General features: G+C 41.4%; 1 protein-coding gene and 1 long non-coding RNA gene across 2 annotated transcripts in view; one reads left to right on the top strand and one right to left on the bottom strand.

Annotated features, from left to right (window-relative positions):
* Nucleotides 1–8,201, top strand: part of LOC144464665 (uncharacterized) — a 56,970-nt gene extending 48,769 nt beyond the window's left edge. Inside the window, exon 4 of the long non-coding RNA XR_013492329.1 lies at nucleotides 7,748–8,201. This is a non-coding gene — a long non-coding RNA (uncharacterized LOC144464665). The remainder of the gene's footprint in view (nucleotides 1–7,747) is intronic.
* The window catches only part of ubash3ba (ubiquitin associated and SH3 domain containing Ba), a 36,154-nt gene that overhangs the window by 10,074 nt on the left and 11,627 nt on the right, over nucleotides 1–14,453 (bottom strand). The window lies entirely within an intron of this gene.

Raw genomic sequence — 14,453 nt, 5'->3', positions numbered from 1 at the left:
TAGATGCAAAGCCCTGTATCCAGTGCGTACTGGGTTCACACTCAATCTGAACATGATTCTGTTACAAGTGATTCAGTCAGTGATTAAACAGCGAGTGCTGTTATAGAGAGAGAGGGTGTGTGACAGCAGTTCAGCTCACAGTCTTGGTTAACAATTCTTTTCTGCAGCAGCCAAATGTCACAATATTAAGACCCCCTGTGTCTGACAGTGGGAAAAATATAATTAATGCCTTGTGTTGTAGTGCAATGAACATTATAAAGAAAACTAGAATTACTGCCTTGTGGTTGTATGGCTCAGCCAACCAGTCAAGTTGCAGTTACAAGTTACATCCATGTCTGTCCAGACTCATATAGAGCCGTTACAGTAGACCCTGCTTCAAATATGTATGTTCCTGCAGCGAAGCTACATATTCTAAAACATGGATGCTTCACACACATCTTCAACATGGCACCACAGAGGATCTGTACAATCAGCACAGTTTAAAGATTAGTCACCAATTCAGTATCTGATCAAATGTCTCCATTTATGTTCCTGAGATATGACGTTGAGTAATGGCCAGAAAATGTTTCTGCAGAACATTATGATGTCACAGTGACGTTAACCTTTGACCTTTTGGATATAAAATGACATCACTTCATCATTTTATCCTATTAAACAAATTCTTAAATTATGGCCAAAAACACTTTTTGTGTGGTCACAGTGACCTTTGACATTTGACCATCAAAATCTAATCAGTTCATTTGTGAGTCCAAGTGGACATTTGTGCCAAATGTGAGGAAATTCTCTCCAATCCCTCTTAAGATATCGCGTTCAGGAGAGTGTGATAGACATGAAGTCCAAATGACCTTGACCTCTGACCACCAAAATCTGCTCAGTCCATCCTTGAGTCCAGGGGGACATCCGTGCCATATTTGAGGAAAATCCCTCAAGTTGTTTTTCGGATATTGCATTCACGAGAGTGACAGAGGTGAGGTCACAATGACTTCGACCTTTGACCACCAAAATCTGATCAGTTCATCCTTGAGTCCTGGTGGATGGTGCCAATGTTGAGGAAGATCCCTTTAGGTGTTTGTAAGATACTGCGTTCACAAGAATGAGACAAACGTGAGCTCACAGTCACCTTGACCTTTGACGTTGGGCCACCAAAATCTAATAAGTTAATCTGTGAGTCCAGGTGGATGTTTGTGCCAAATATGAGGAAATTCCCTCATGCCTTCTTGAGATATCGTGTTCAGGAGAGTTTGACAGATGTGAGGTCACAATGACCTAGATCTCTGACCACCAAATTCTAATCACTTCATCCTAGAGCCCCGGTGGACATTTGTGCCAAATTTGTTGGTTGTGTTGAGATACTGCATTCACAAGAACAAGACAAACGAGAGGTCACAGTAACCTTGACCTTTGATGTTTGGCCACTAAAATCTATTAGTTGATCCTTAAGTCCCAGCGGACATTTGTGCCAAATTTAAAGAAAGTCCCTCGGAGCATTCTTGAAATATCGCATTCATGAGAATGGGACGGACTGGCGGATGGACAGATGGACAACCCGAAAACATAATGCCTCCTGCCACAGCCGTCCCCAGTGTCTGTTCAAAGACGGCAGTGTTTGTGTCCTATGACATGATCTATCTGTGTCATTTCATAAACTACAACAAAGGATATCTGATTGCATGATTACTCCTGAGTGCTGGAAATCTAATTAGTGTCTTTTTATAAAACCTCTGAAGGGATTCACTGATTCCTGCAGCTTTCTTTGGCTTTGAGGGGACTAACACAGAGTATGATGACGTGCCTGTATTTCTGAAGGTTCACAGTAGCACCATCTGTGCCCAGTCTTTGAGTCAATCAACACATCAGAGGCATATTTTATTTATCACTCCGAACTCTAACAGCCTAGCCTGTGAGAATTTGGTACACATTAGCACAAACCTTCCACTAATATTCCTAAATTAGTGTATAAATGATGATGATGTGAGAGTTGGTGGCAACTGAAGGTAAATGTGTATGAAATTCTAGTCTGAAGTGTCTGTTCATTCATTTTAAAGCTTCTTCGTGCAAAGTAGATATAATGGAATCCAGGAGGACCTCAGTGTGTGTTGGCTCTGTGAACCACAGTGGTCACATGCCAGAGATTTATCTTTTGATAGTTTTTTGTTGGTTTCGTTCTTTGTGGTTAAACAAATTGGGTCCTTGACATGCAACTACAGTAAGCAATGTTTGTTTGATGTTGTAAATGGCTCATTTCATTATAAAGGGACAGTTCACCCAAAAATCAAAAATCTCATCCATGAGGAGATGCACTCTTCCTTCGGTGCTGTGATACAGTTGGCGGGTGTAGTTCAGTAGAAAGAAAATAGTTCCTACATGAAACTGCTCACAACAAGGTCTGTGGACTATCTTAAGTAACTGGGTCATGATTTCTGGAAAGAGACATTACTGTTGAGTTGGCACTGGGGATGTGCCATATCATCTCGTTCATGATAATACCGGTATAATTTTTAATATCATGAAAAATTCATATTGTCATACTAGCGATATTTCAACTTGTTGACATATTGGCGTCATACTGTTACCCACGGCAACAACAAGCATGGCTTGAAGTGAAGTTATTACTGACTCCACAGTGGTTCAAAAAAAAAAAAAAAGAGGAGCAGCTTCAGTAGTGTGGAATAAACTGTGGTGTCATTTTATGAACAGCCCCAAACATCTCAGACTCTTCAAGCGAGTTACCACCAGAGGGAACTCATTCAGCAACTCCCTTGGCAGCAGCACAGTGTCTCTCCCTCTCCTCTCTCTCTGTGCGAACACGGCAGTGTCGCAAAGTGACTTCCTCATAAACCTTTGGTAATGTAAACCTACGTGCCGCCCACAGCTCGACAAAAAACTACATATATGTGAATGTGCGACCACCACAAGCCAAGAGCCATCTAGTTCAATTGTATTCGAGAGAAGGCAGACATCTCTACAGCTGGTATCTCCAACACTATATGTATTATTGATTTTTGGGTGAACTGTCCCTTTAAGCAACAGAAAATTAGTTTCTGAGTAACACTGTTACCACGGCATTTAACCTTTAGGACTCTACTACAAGCCAGGCGATCCCATCTCCTTTTAAGTTTAAGTTCTTTGCGCGTTATGTGAAAGAAAACCTCCACAGTGATGCCATGCTAAGGATAGGTGTGCTGTCCCTAAACACAGCCCTGCTTGTTACTACCATAAATGGCTTTTCAAATAAAGAAAAAACATCGATCTTTAACTGATACTAAAGTAAAATGAGCAGCAGGAAGTGTTGTTATCTGTACCATCTTAGCACTTCTCAGTCTATTTGACTTTATTCACAGCTCGATAAGGACGTGTTGCAGCATCTCTATGTGAGCCGACATTGACAGGGTTCATTGTGCCACTCCAGCATTCAAACTCGATGAGCTATTTTTAAATTTGTCCCACTGAGAGGGTCCTAGATACGGCAAAGTCCCTGAACCCTGGGGCAGCGTGCCCTGACAGAGCGCAGCATGCAGCATGGGAAAGCCATGGCTGCGGCAACGTAACAGATGGCTCACACAGATCTACTACAACATGCCCACCCAAATATATGCAGGGCAAAGATAAATCAAATACAAAAACAGACACACACAGACAACACATTAGGATTAAAGCCTCCAGTTTGTTCACTTTATCAGGCCAACGACTGACAATGACAATTTTAACATGAAGCCTAATTGATCCATTTTTATTTCTACAGTATAACTCACTACTGCACATAGAAGGCTTTAGACAGAAAGTCCTTCGCTGGCTGCAATCGTCTTATTCAGAGATTCCACCTGGTGCTGTGTGGAGGAGGAAAAGAAGGGGATTTTCTCTCAGAAAGCATGATGGGATTACAAGCAGATGTGACTGAGACGTCACAAAATCCAATCCAGGCTAGAACATTGGATTGCTTGCTTCTTATCTTTGTGGTATTTTACCAGAGTGAACCCTTGAGACGTGAAATAACAGTGAAGGTCTTACGCTGACAGAGATGATACAAGGGTTACTCGAATTTAATCTGCGTTTTTTTAGGCTGCTGAAATGACTAGAAATCCTGTTCCAGGTTTAAACGATGGTACAGTATCCAGCAGGAGACACAGCATGGTGTTACTTGCCATTTTGACTCATTGATATGGGACATATTTTTCAGTAAGAGGACAGGTCAATAAAAGCAATGTTTCAAACAAAAGATCCTTCAGTATTCATTTAGAGTGTCACGCACAAGGCCAGAGGTTAAGCTGTCAGGACTGTAAATGGGTCATACAGGAATAGAGCTGTTGAAACACATTTCAGGAGTCAATATAAATCGAATAGATACAAAATGAATACTAATTGCTATTCATTTACAGTACAGGCCAAAAGTTTGGACACACCTTCTCATTCAATGCGTTTTCTTTATTTTCATGACTATTTACATTGTAGATTCTCACTGAAAGCATCAAAACTATGAATGAACACATGTGGAGTTATGCACTTAACAAAAAAAGGTGAAATAACTGAAAACATGTTTTATATTCTAGTTTCTTCAAAATAGCCACCTTTTGCTCTGATTACTGCTTTGCACACTCTTGGCATTCTCTCCATGAGCTTCAAGAGGTAGTCACCTGAAATGGTTTCCACTTCACAGGTGTGCCTTATCAGGGTTAATTAGTGGAATTTCTTGCTTTATCAATGGGGTTGGGACCATCAGTTGTGTTGTGCAGAAGTCAGGTTAATACACAGCCGACAGCCCTATTGGACAACTGTTAAAATTCATATTATGGCAAGAACCAATCAGCTAACTAAAGAAAAACGAGTGGCCATCATTACTTTAAGAAATGAAGGTCAGTCAGTCCGGAAAATTGCAAAAACTTTAAATGTGTCCCCAAGTGGAGTCGCAAAAACCATCAAGCGCTACAACAAAACTGGCACACATGAGGACCGACCCAGGAAAGGAAGACCAAGAGTCACCTCTGCTTCTGAGGATAAGTTCATCCGAGTCACCAGCCTCAGAAATCGCAAGTTAACAGCAGCTCAGATCAGAGACCAGATGAATGCCACACAGAGTTCTAGCAGCAGACCCATCTCTAGAACAACTGTTAAGAGGAGACTGCGCGAATCAGGCCTTCATGGTCAAATAGCTGCTAGGAAACCACTGCTAAGGAGAGGCAACAAGCAGAAGAGATTTGTTTGGGCCAAGAAACACAAGGAATGGACATTAGACCAGTGGAAATCTGTGCTTTGGTCTGATGAGTCCAAATTTGAGATCTTTGGTTCCAACCGTCGTGTCTTTGTGAGACGCAGAAAAGGTGAACGGATGGATTCCACATGCCTGGTTCCCACTGTGAAGCATGGAGGAGGAGGTGTGATGGTGTGGGGGTGTTTTGCTGGTGACACTGTTGGGGATTTATTCAAAATTGAAGGCACACTGAACCAGCATGGCTACCACAGCATCCTGCAGCGACATGCCATCCCATCCGGTTTGCGTTTTTTGGACGATCATTTATTTTTCAACAGGACAATGACCCCAAACACACCTCCAGGCTGTGTAAGGGCTATTTGACCAAGAAGGAGAGTGATGGAGTGTTGCGGCAGATGACCTGGCCTCCACAGTCACCGGACCTGAACCCAATCGAGATGGTTTGGGGTGAGCTGGACCGCAGAGTGAAGGCAAAGGGGCCAACAAGTGCTAAACACCTCTGGGAACTCCTTCAAGACTGTTGGAAAACCATTTCAGGTGACTACCTCTTGAAGCTCATCGAGAGAATGCCAAGAGTGTGCAAAGCAGTAATCAGAGCAAAGGGTGGCTATTTTGAAGAAACTAGAATATAAAACATGTTTTCAGTTATTTCACCTTTTTTTGTTAAGTACATAACTCCACATGTGTTCATTCATAGTTTTGATGCCTTCAGTGAGAATCTACAATGTAAATAGTCATGAAAATAAAGAAAACGCATTGAATGAGAAGGCGTGTCCAAACTTTTGGCCTGTACTGTATGTACCGTAAAACTTAAATTAAAAGCCTGGTCCCAATTAAACACCCAGTTTCTCTTACTAGCCTGGTGTAGCTACACATTTTGACAAATAAAGGCCTGTCTCGATTAGAAGCCTGGTCTGGTTGCCAGGCAGTTCATTTTTATACAAAGTTCTTTGGATGTGTAAAACCAGATTGTTGACTACTCATACGAGCTAACATTAGTGAGCTGCTTAGATCATGCATATAAATATAAATGTAGAGATGCTATACATCGTTAGCTCGGTTCATTTCATTTTACTGAAACAATGAGGAGCCCTTCTGTGCTGAGTTCACATGTTCTCCCCATGTCAGTGTGGGTTTTCCACATACTCCAGCTTCCTCCCACAGACCAAAGACATGCAGGTTAATTGGTGACTCTAAATTGTCCGTAGGTGTAAATGTGAGTGTGAATGGTTGTCTGTCTCTATGTGTCAGCCCTGTGATAGTCTGGTGACCTGACTAGGGTGTACCCCACCTCTCGCCCAGTGTCAGCTGGGATAGGCTCCCCCCCCCCGACCCCGGACAGGATAACTGATTTGGGAAAATGAATGAATGAAGAAAGCTATATCACCTGTTGGTAATTCCAAATGGTTATTAGTAATGTTGAAATGCCCTCTAGTGGACATAACATATAACAACCATATGCTGATAGTGGCACTGGCAATACATGAGCTTGTATATACAGTGTATTGGTACATAGTAGATATTACTATTGGCCTAAATTTGAACATTAAAAGTTAATTTGAATATTGAAAATAATGAGGAATGAAGTTCGACTGGGATTATATTGGAAGATTGATGGCTCTATACAGGAGAGGGATTGAGATTTAAACGGTGGGCTTGTCACGACTAAATCCACATGAAAAGACATTGTACTATCTCTTCACACTTAAAAGTTGTCAAAACATGAAATCAAATGATGATAGTTATCCATGATTTGGTGTGATACCTGCAATCTCATGTGCCTTTACTATGCAAATACAGGTTCCAGGTACTTTCAGTGCTGTGAATCATTAACTGTCAGATAGATGTGTGGTCACAACACAAGGACAACAAACACAACAGATACTTGTTTTTGCTGCTGCATATTTTTTGACAACCAATACTAAAATAATAACGTACAAGGGTGAACTACACTTGAAAAGAGAAACACTAAGTGCACCAAGCTAGATAACACTATAAGTGTGTTAGCTGAAGCCATCGGTGCCAGGTAAATAACCGTCAGCCGACACTGCTGCCCACATTTAACTGTAAATTGTGTATTTTCACTGCGTCTTTGCACCTTCATGTTTGATGGCTGGCCTTTGTCTTCTTTGATTTACCTCATAGTAAATCTTCCACTGGGGACATTTTTTTTTAAACTTGTCTTTAATGTCAATGCAATAACCAAAGTCAGAGCCGCTCTCAGTAGGGATGAAAAAACACTTTGTAAAGCTGATAATGGCTCCTTAGAATTGGCTGTTACACACATTGGCAGTAAAAATTCATGAAGACAATGTGATTCCTTGGGAATGTACTTTAAGTGATCCCCTTTCCCACATTTTTATGAGACACTTTTCTTAATTTTGTCCTTCATTAATTTCTATTTCTGTCAGTCATGCTCTCAGTTGTGTAGTAATGAACTGAAAGCATGTTCTGGGATGTCTGTTGGAAACTTTGCATGCAGTGAATGAAGTTAATAAAAGAAAAAAAAAAGAAACATATCCTTTTTATTAACCTGTGCAGTGTGCCCAGACAGCAGGAAGATATGTGGCCTGGCTCAGACTGAAGTAATGAACCAGGAGGAAGTCGCAACACACCGCCAGACGCACTTTAAAAGGTGTGTAGTTTTGCTCTTTCACAAAGTACCACATGCACTGCCTCCTTTGCACAACATCTAAAAATCTGCCACCTCAGTCGGTCCGTTCACCGCTTATTACATCCATTTGAGCAATATCTGAATCAACACATGCGTATGATTGTTATGAAATCAACAGTTTACCACATTCAGTATAAGCCTACTCAAAAAATCTGTGATACTAAGTGTGTTTCAGTCTGAATAATCTGACACTTCAGCATATTTCAACTTCTTTTTTTATTTCACCTCGTGACGTTTTCACTTCCAGGTTGGTGACAGATCTACCTGCTGATCCACTCTCTATGTCTGACACTAGCGGCAATGTTACAATTAAAGATTATTTTAAATTTTTCGCATTATATGTTGATTATTTTCTCATTTAATCAATCATAGTTTGGTGGTTAAATGTCAGAAAAATGAGAAAAACAATTTTCCAAAGACCACCACATTTAAAGCTCCAGTAGGCAACATTGTTTTGGTATAATTGAGTAAAAATTCTATAATATCCTCTAAGCATAATGTAAATCAAGTGGTCTGAGACAAACAATAGGTTTCTGCACCTCACCATGGCTCTGTGTTCAGCCTCTAAAGAATCAGTATCGTGCCGATGTGCATCAACCAATCAAAGGTCAGCTCGGACCACTGCGTTCCTATTGGCTGTTCTACTGCATATGCGCGTTCTCGTGCGCGGCAGAAGGGGAGAGCAAGCGGCAATGGCGAACAGTGCACCAGGTAAAATAGCTATTCCAGCATTGGCTACAGCTGCCTACACGGCTAAACAACCCAAAAAAAGGAAGACAGAACTCGGTTCCCCGGAGCCCTGGAGGGTGGGGAAGGGTGAGGTAGGGCTGGGCACAGCCGGAGGGCGCGAGGGTCGGCCGTGGGAGCGGAGCCGAGCCACGGGGGTATGTGCGGTGCGGGCTGCTGCGCAGTGAGGGAGAGCCGAGCCTCGGGGGTATATGTGCGGGGCCGCCAGGGAGGGATGGGGAGGGCTGCTGCTGCGTAAGGGAGAGCCGAGGCTCCCAGAGAGGGAGAAATAGAACCAAGTAGGATAAAATACTCGCGTGCTCGTCTGGTAGGAAGGGCTCAGGGCAGAGACGAACAAAACCTAACTCAGATGAGACTCAAAAATCAACCATTTTCAGGCTTTCTACCTACTGCAGCTTTGACATGCTTTTTTTGTCTGACCATAGAAGATATTCAATTTACAAAAACAGAAAACCAAAAGAAATGGGAAATATTTACATTTTAGAAACTGGAATCAGAAAAAAAAATGCTAAAAATTATAATTGATGATCAAAATTGTTTTCTTGACTAATGATTTAAGCTCTACTGATTTACTAACAAGCTAACAAGCTATTGGCTCTAATCAACATACCAATATTATAGTTGTTTTTCCTCAGATGATCGTTGCTTTTCTACAACTTTGTATACATTTTTCAGGGTTTTTTGTAGCCTCAATTTGTTATTCTCTTGGTGTCTTGGAGTTAAATAAGCTATATGGCACCCATAAGAGCAGGCACATCAGCTTCAATATTGTTTTAGACACAGAAAAGACCAACTTTTAAGAAGTGGTTGATGTTCATAGATCCACTATTCAGAACAGATTATTTATTTATTTACATTTAAAAAATCTAACACAAGTGAAAAATGATCCACAGATCTAAGTCTGACCATGCTAGAGCATTTATGGGTATGGTGTAATGGAGTGTATCTGGAGAACATTAGAGTGAGAGAAAGTTAAATGGAAAAAGCCATCAGGGCGCAGTAACAAAAAAAAAAAAAAAAAAAATCTAAATTTTTTTTTTTTTAAAAAAAAGAGAGAAAAGAAAAAGATAAAATTTGCAAATTTGCACATAATGATTTCTTTTGTTTGTCATTTATTATTACTGTTTGTTAATTTTTGTTTGTAAAAAATACAAAAAATACAACATATATTATCATTATTATAATGGGGGGGGGGGGGGGGGCATGTCTAGGTTCGGCACTGCTTTAATTTCCCTACTTCTTGGGGGCCCTCCCTCGTTGAGATCCTGGGAATTTCGTTCTGCTATTCCTTCCAAATTCAACGTTCCTGCTGGCCTTTAAACGGCTTGGGCGACCTTGGGTTTGTACCTGCCAACAACTGCAAGCAAAGCGTTGTTTTTTTCACACTGAATTTTAAGAAAACATGTTTGGAATATATGGTGCCAACTCTGTTTTGTTTTCATGTCTCTAGGCGAAAGAGAAAAAAAAACAGGACACTGACATCTGTGACACCCTCAGGGAGCAGCGTTGGGCAGAGCTAGCAGAGACAGCGGAGTTTCACAGGCGCTGTTTCTGTCTTCTGGGCCAGCTGGTCGATGTTATAGCCAGGAAGACAGCACCTCCTGGACCACAGTCCTGCATACAGCATCTGCTGTTTGACTTTTTTAGTTTTTGTTTTATAAATAAAACTTCATTAGAGTTGTACTGAAGTGAATATTCATGTTTTATATTTCTTTTCTATCTGCTCAACCACAGTTGAAACAGTCATGGGCAGACTGTCCTCAATAGCTGCAGCTAACCCCGAGGCCTCTCCTCTGCTCTTAGCAAGAACTGAGCAAGTTATTTATAAACTGCATTTCCTGTTCACAGCTAGACGAAGATAAAAAAGATTAGAGAGTGCCAGGGAGAGAAGTCACTCTGGATTTGGTATGGCTTCGAATCAGCAGGACTGTTTGCATAAATAACAGCGACCATTATTAGATGAGGGCTTTTACTTCGTTTGCACATGTACCACTGCTGCAGGCGATATTGGAAACAGCCTTTCTTTTTTTTTCACCCACATATGGCAAGTGTTTTCAGTTCCTGTTTCCACATTTAACCCCACTACAGATAAAATGTTCTGGCTGCCTGATGCCTGTTTAAACAGCGGCGTTTCTGGTTTTTCATATATGTAAACATTCTTTGGATTGTTTATTACAGCTGACCTTTTTTTGCTAAACTTGGATATTGTCCAGGCTGTTAGAGAAAGTTATCGCTTTATATCAGGCAATCTGCACACTTCTCAAAGTATCTAATGAGTGTGAGCACTTTGAATCCCTGTAAACACTGCGGTTTAAGTTATTGTGACTAGATAAATATCATGCCTTTCATGGCTGCACATCAGCCAAAGAGGAAAAAGGAAATCATAAATTAAAGCCAAAAGTTACAAGCATCCAGCACTGACGTTAACAAAACCATGTCACCGCGTCTGGACACACACGCACAGCTATATTCTCCCAAGGGTCCCTCCCTGACTCAGCTCTATGGGCGAATCAACATTTCCTGTTTACAAGCCGACGGTGAACACTCATCACTGACCACTTATCGCTCCAACAGCGCTGAGAGCACTGCTACTGCCCAACACCAGACTGCACCCTGAGGAGAGCCCCGTCAACAGAGGAAATGTGCTTCCCGACTGAGCTTGGGCCTGGCGAGCCCACGCCGAGCCAAACACCAGACGTTACCGCCCTTTTCTGCAACCTTTTCACTAGCTGACTGCCCAGACCAAAAAAAAAAAAAAAAAACAGTTTGAATCCAGCTTATGGCTGACTGATAATGAACATCACTGTGGTTGCAACAGATCTGGCCAGGGTGTGATGTGTGACACAAAGAGTGTTGGGGAGGGGTGCTAGGTCGTAATATTATATAAACAAAAGTGATGCTTCCATGTCAGCAAAGCAATGACCACATCCTCACACCAGAATGACAGAATAGAGAATGTGATGGTATGTAATGCCATGTAGGACAGGGACTCGATCTTAACAGGATGGCGGCCCTGTCCAAAAATTTTAACACAGCCTGACACCAACTTAACATTCTCAATAGGCTGTTCACCAATGACTCCCAAAACGATATCTATGGTGGCAGTGTGGTCCCAGTTTTAAACATGTGGCTAATGTTGTAAAACAGTGACAGTAAAGGCTCATTATACTCCCTTTATGTACGACACAGATAAGTCAGTTTCAAAATATGTTTCCACTTACGTATGTGTACAAAGACGAGGCAACCAGAAGTCCATTAATTCCTGTGGGAGTCTCTGTGATTGGCTGTGCCTGCCAAACTCTTCCCCTCCATAATATTTCAGTCCTGAATTTGCCTTGAGTACGTTAAAAAAATTGAACTTTTGAAATGGATATTGGAGAGACCGTATGATGGTCTGTGCTAGCTAAGCCAACAGGCTCAATTCAGTTGCCTGTGTTGATTGTCAAGTGACTTTGTATGATTAAAAATAACTTGTTTATCTACTTTTAACTCATTCTGAATCTGAATAAAGTTATTCTGCTTAAATATGGTTATACATTGTATACAGTCAGATTGTCATTATGACTCGTTCAGCTGTTGATACGTCTTTTTAATTAGTACCTGGCAGGTCCTGCTTTTGTCTGAGAATGTTCCAAGTGCATATTCGAAATTACTGAATGACGAAAAACGGGCAAAATTAGCCTCTCCCCCTCAGCTACAGGTAGTTTCTATCAGGTTTCTATCCATCCGTAAAGAAATGTACTTCCTTGCGTTGGACACTAGAGGCATCATAAGTATATTTACGGATCTCTGGACATCAGTCACATACTTAATAATGCCCTCGCACTACCATACGTCCTTTATGTTGGCATTGATACAGCCAACAGATGGCACTAGAAGGTAGACAACACATTAGGTGTCAGTGGAGGAGGTCTTAACAATGTACCTTCACACAGAGGCAGCGTTGTAGATGGTGGTTGTGTGTGTGTGTGTGTGTGTGTGTGTGTGTGTGTGTGTGTGTGTGTGCCCATTATATACATCCTGACGCGGATGGAGAACTCTTTTCACTATATTACTGACTTGTTACGTTCTGCCATGATTTAAATTTCTTCATTGTCTCCTACGGTCATATCTCGCTTGAACTATGCTACACTGCCTCCACGATCTGTGGTGGTACTGCTTTGTTTCATCCATATCAGTAAGTTTTCGGAAAACGTGCACATATACAGACGAAAGGAGTACAGACCCAAGGCTCTATCTGTCTCTGTTCCTAACGTTGAGCATAAATGAGCCCTCAGACGCCATTACACGATTAGGTTTCGAAAAAAGGTCATGGTTTGGGTTAAAATAAGTACATTCGTTACATAACTTAAGTTGTTCTCACATAAGGTATGTTACCTTACGTTGCATGCATGGCTTAAGTTCAGTTCATTATGTAAATTAACTTGCCTGTGACAGAATAAATCAACGTTGATTTTTGGTTTCACTCAGAGCACACACAACAGTCTCCTTGGTCTAAGTCCTGTGTTTGTTTTTCCATTCATCCACACCAACTGCTGCTGGGAGACATATGCCCAAAGGACTTTCTGCCAAAAATACATTTCGTGGTTAAAGTTAGGAAGAAAACGTAGTTCGGGTTTAAATTAACAGATTTCTGACAGAAAGCCCTCTAGGCAAACTTCTCCCATGTGCATGTGCATCCCGACCTACTCTGTGTGTGGACCTTGTCGCTCTTTATACAACACCACCTGACTTCCTCCTCTTCTCCCATTGTAATTACTACACAAGAGGTCACCGCCAAAAGTTAAGATAAATATGGGTTGTAACAAGCTGCTTGCATAGATGACCAATGAAGATGTTTTTGGGGGAGGGCAGCAGTGCAATATCCCTTACTGCCTGGTAGTGGACTATTTGGTATTTGTTAGAACTGTTGCTCAGAGGCACCATTTATAAGAGACACATAATGAAGTCAGTGTAAGCATTTAAAGGAATAGTTTGACTTTTAGTCGATACATTATTTGCTTGCTTGTTCGAGAAGATTGATGCCACTCTTTAGACAAAGCAGAGAGTGGTATGAGTGGTGTGAGTATTTCGCACCATGTCAAACTATTCCATTAATGTTGGGACTGACTGGTGGTGACTGTTAAAGTGTTTTGATGCCACAACATTTTGTTTAAGGTCTCTAACAACATCAGCTCTTGGTGTTCTACTCTCATAAAGCTTTTCTTACACAAACAGTTTCAGTACCACGTCCTTAACAAACCCGGCAGTGTACAGCCAGTGTCTGGAACTGCTTCTCCTCTTCTCACTTCATTATTCTGCAGAAGAGAGCTGAAGTCCACAAAGGCAGAAAGAGCAAGTCAGAGACTGACACCATTCAGTGTACTGTGTGGGCCTTTGTGTGACTAAAGGATGTTAATAATATTCTTCACTAGGTGTCCATCAAGCTTATCAGAGTGAGCAAATGATTATTATTATTATACTTCTGTCAAACCAAAAGTGAAGCACGAGTGTTATTTTTAGCACTGCACGAGTGATGTCAGAGAAACAAGTCAAAGTGCACAAAGCAAATGTTTCACTAAGAATACACAAGGCACAGTGCCAAAACACTGATGCATCACACAGTTCCCTTCAAAGTCCCAGGATGTGTCAAACGAAACAAACAGCATAGGCCTGGGAGTTATAGCCACATTCTGTTGGCATGTTGATGTCTTAAAACAACACTTTTAAAGGGACAGTGCAGATATTTTGAAGTGGGGTTATATGAGGTACTTATTCAAAGTCAGTGTATTATTGACAGTAGATGGTGGTCAGCATGCCCCCAGTTTGGAGGAACAGACAGGAATA

The sequence above is a fragment of the Epinephelus lanceolatus genome, chromosome 11, assembly GCF_041903045.1.
Source record: "Epinephelus lanceolatus isolate andai-2023 chromosome 11, ASM4190304v1, whole genome shotgun sequence".
In the NCBI taxonomy this organism is placed as follows: domain Eukaryota; kingdom Metazoa; phylum Chordata; class Actinopteri; order Perciformes; family Serranidae; genus Epinephelus; species Epinephelus lanceolatus.
This window is presented reverse-complemented; position numbering and strand designations above follow the sequence as displayed.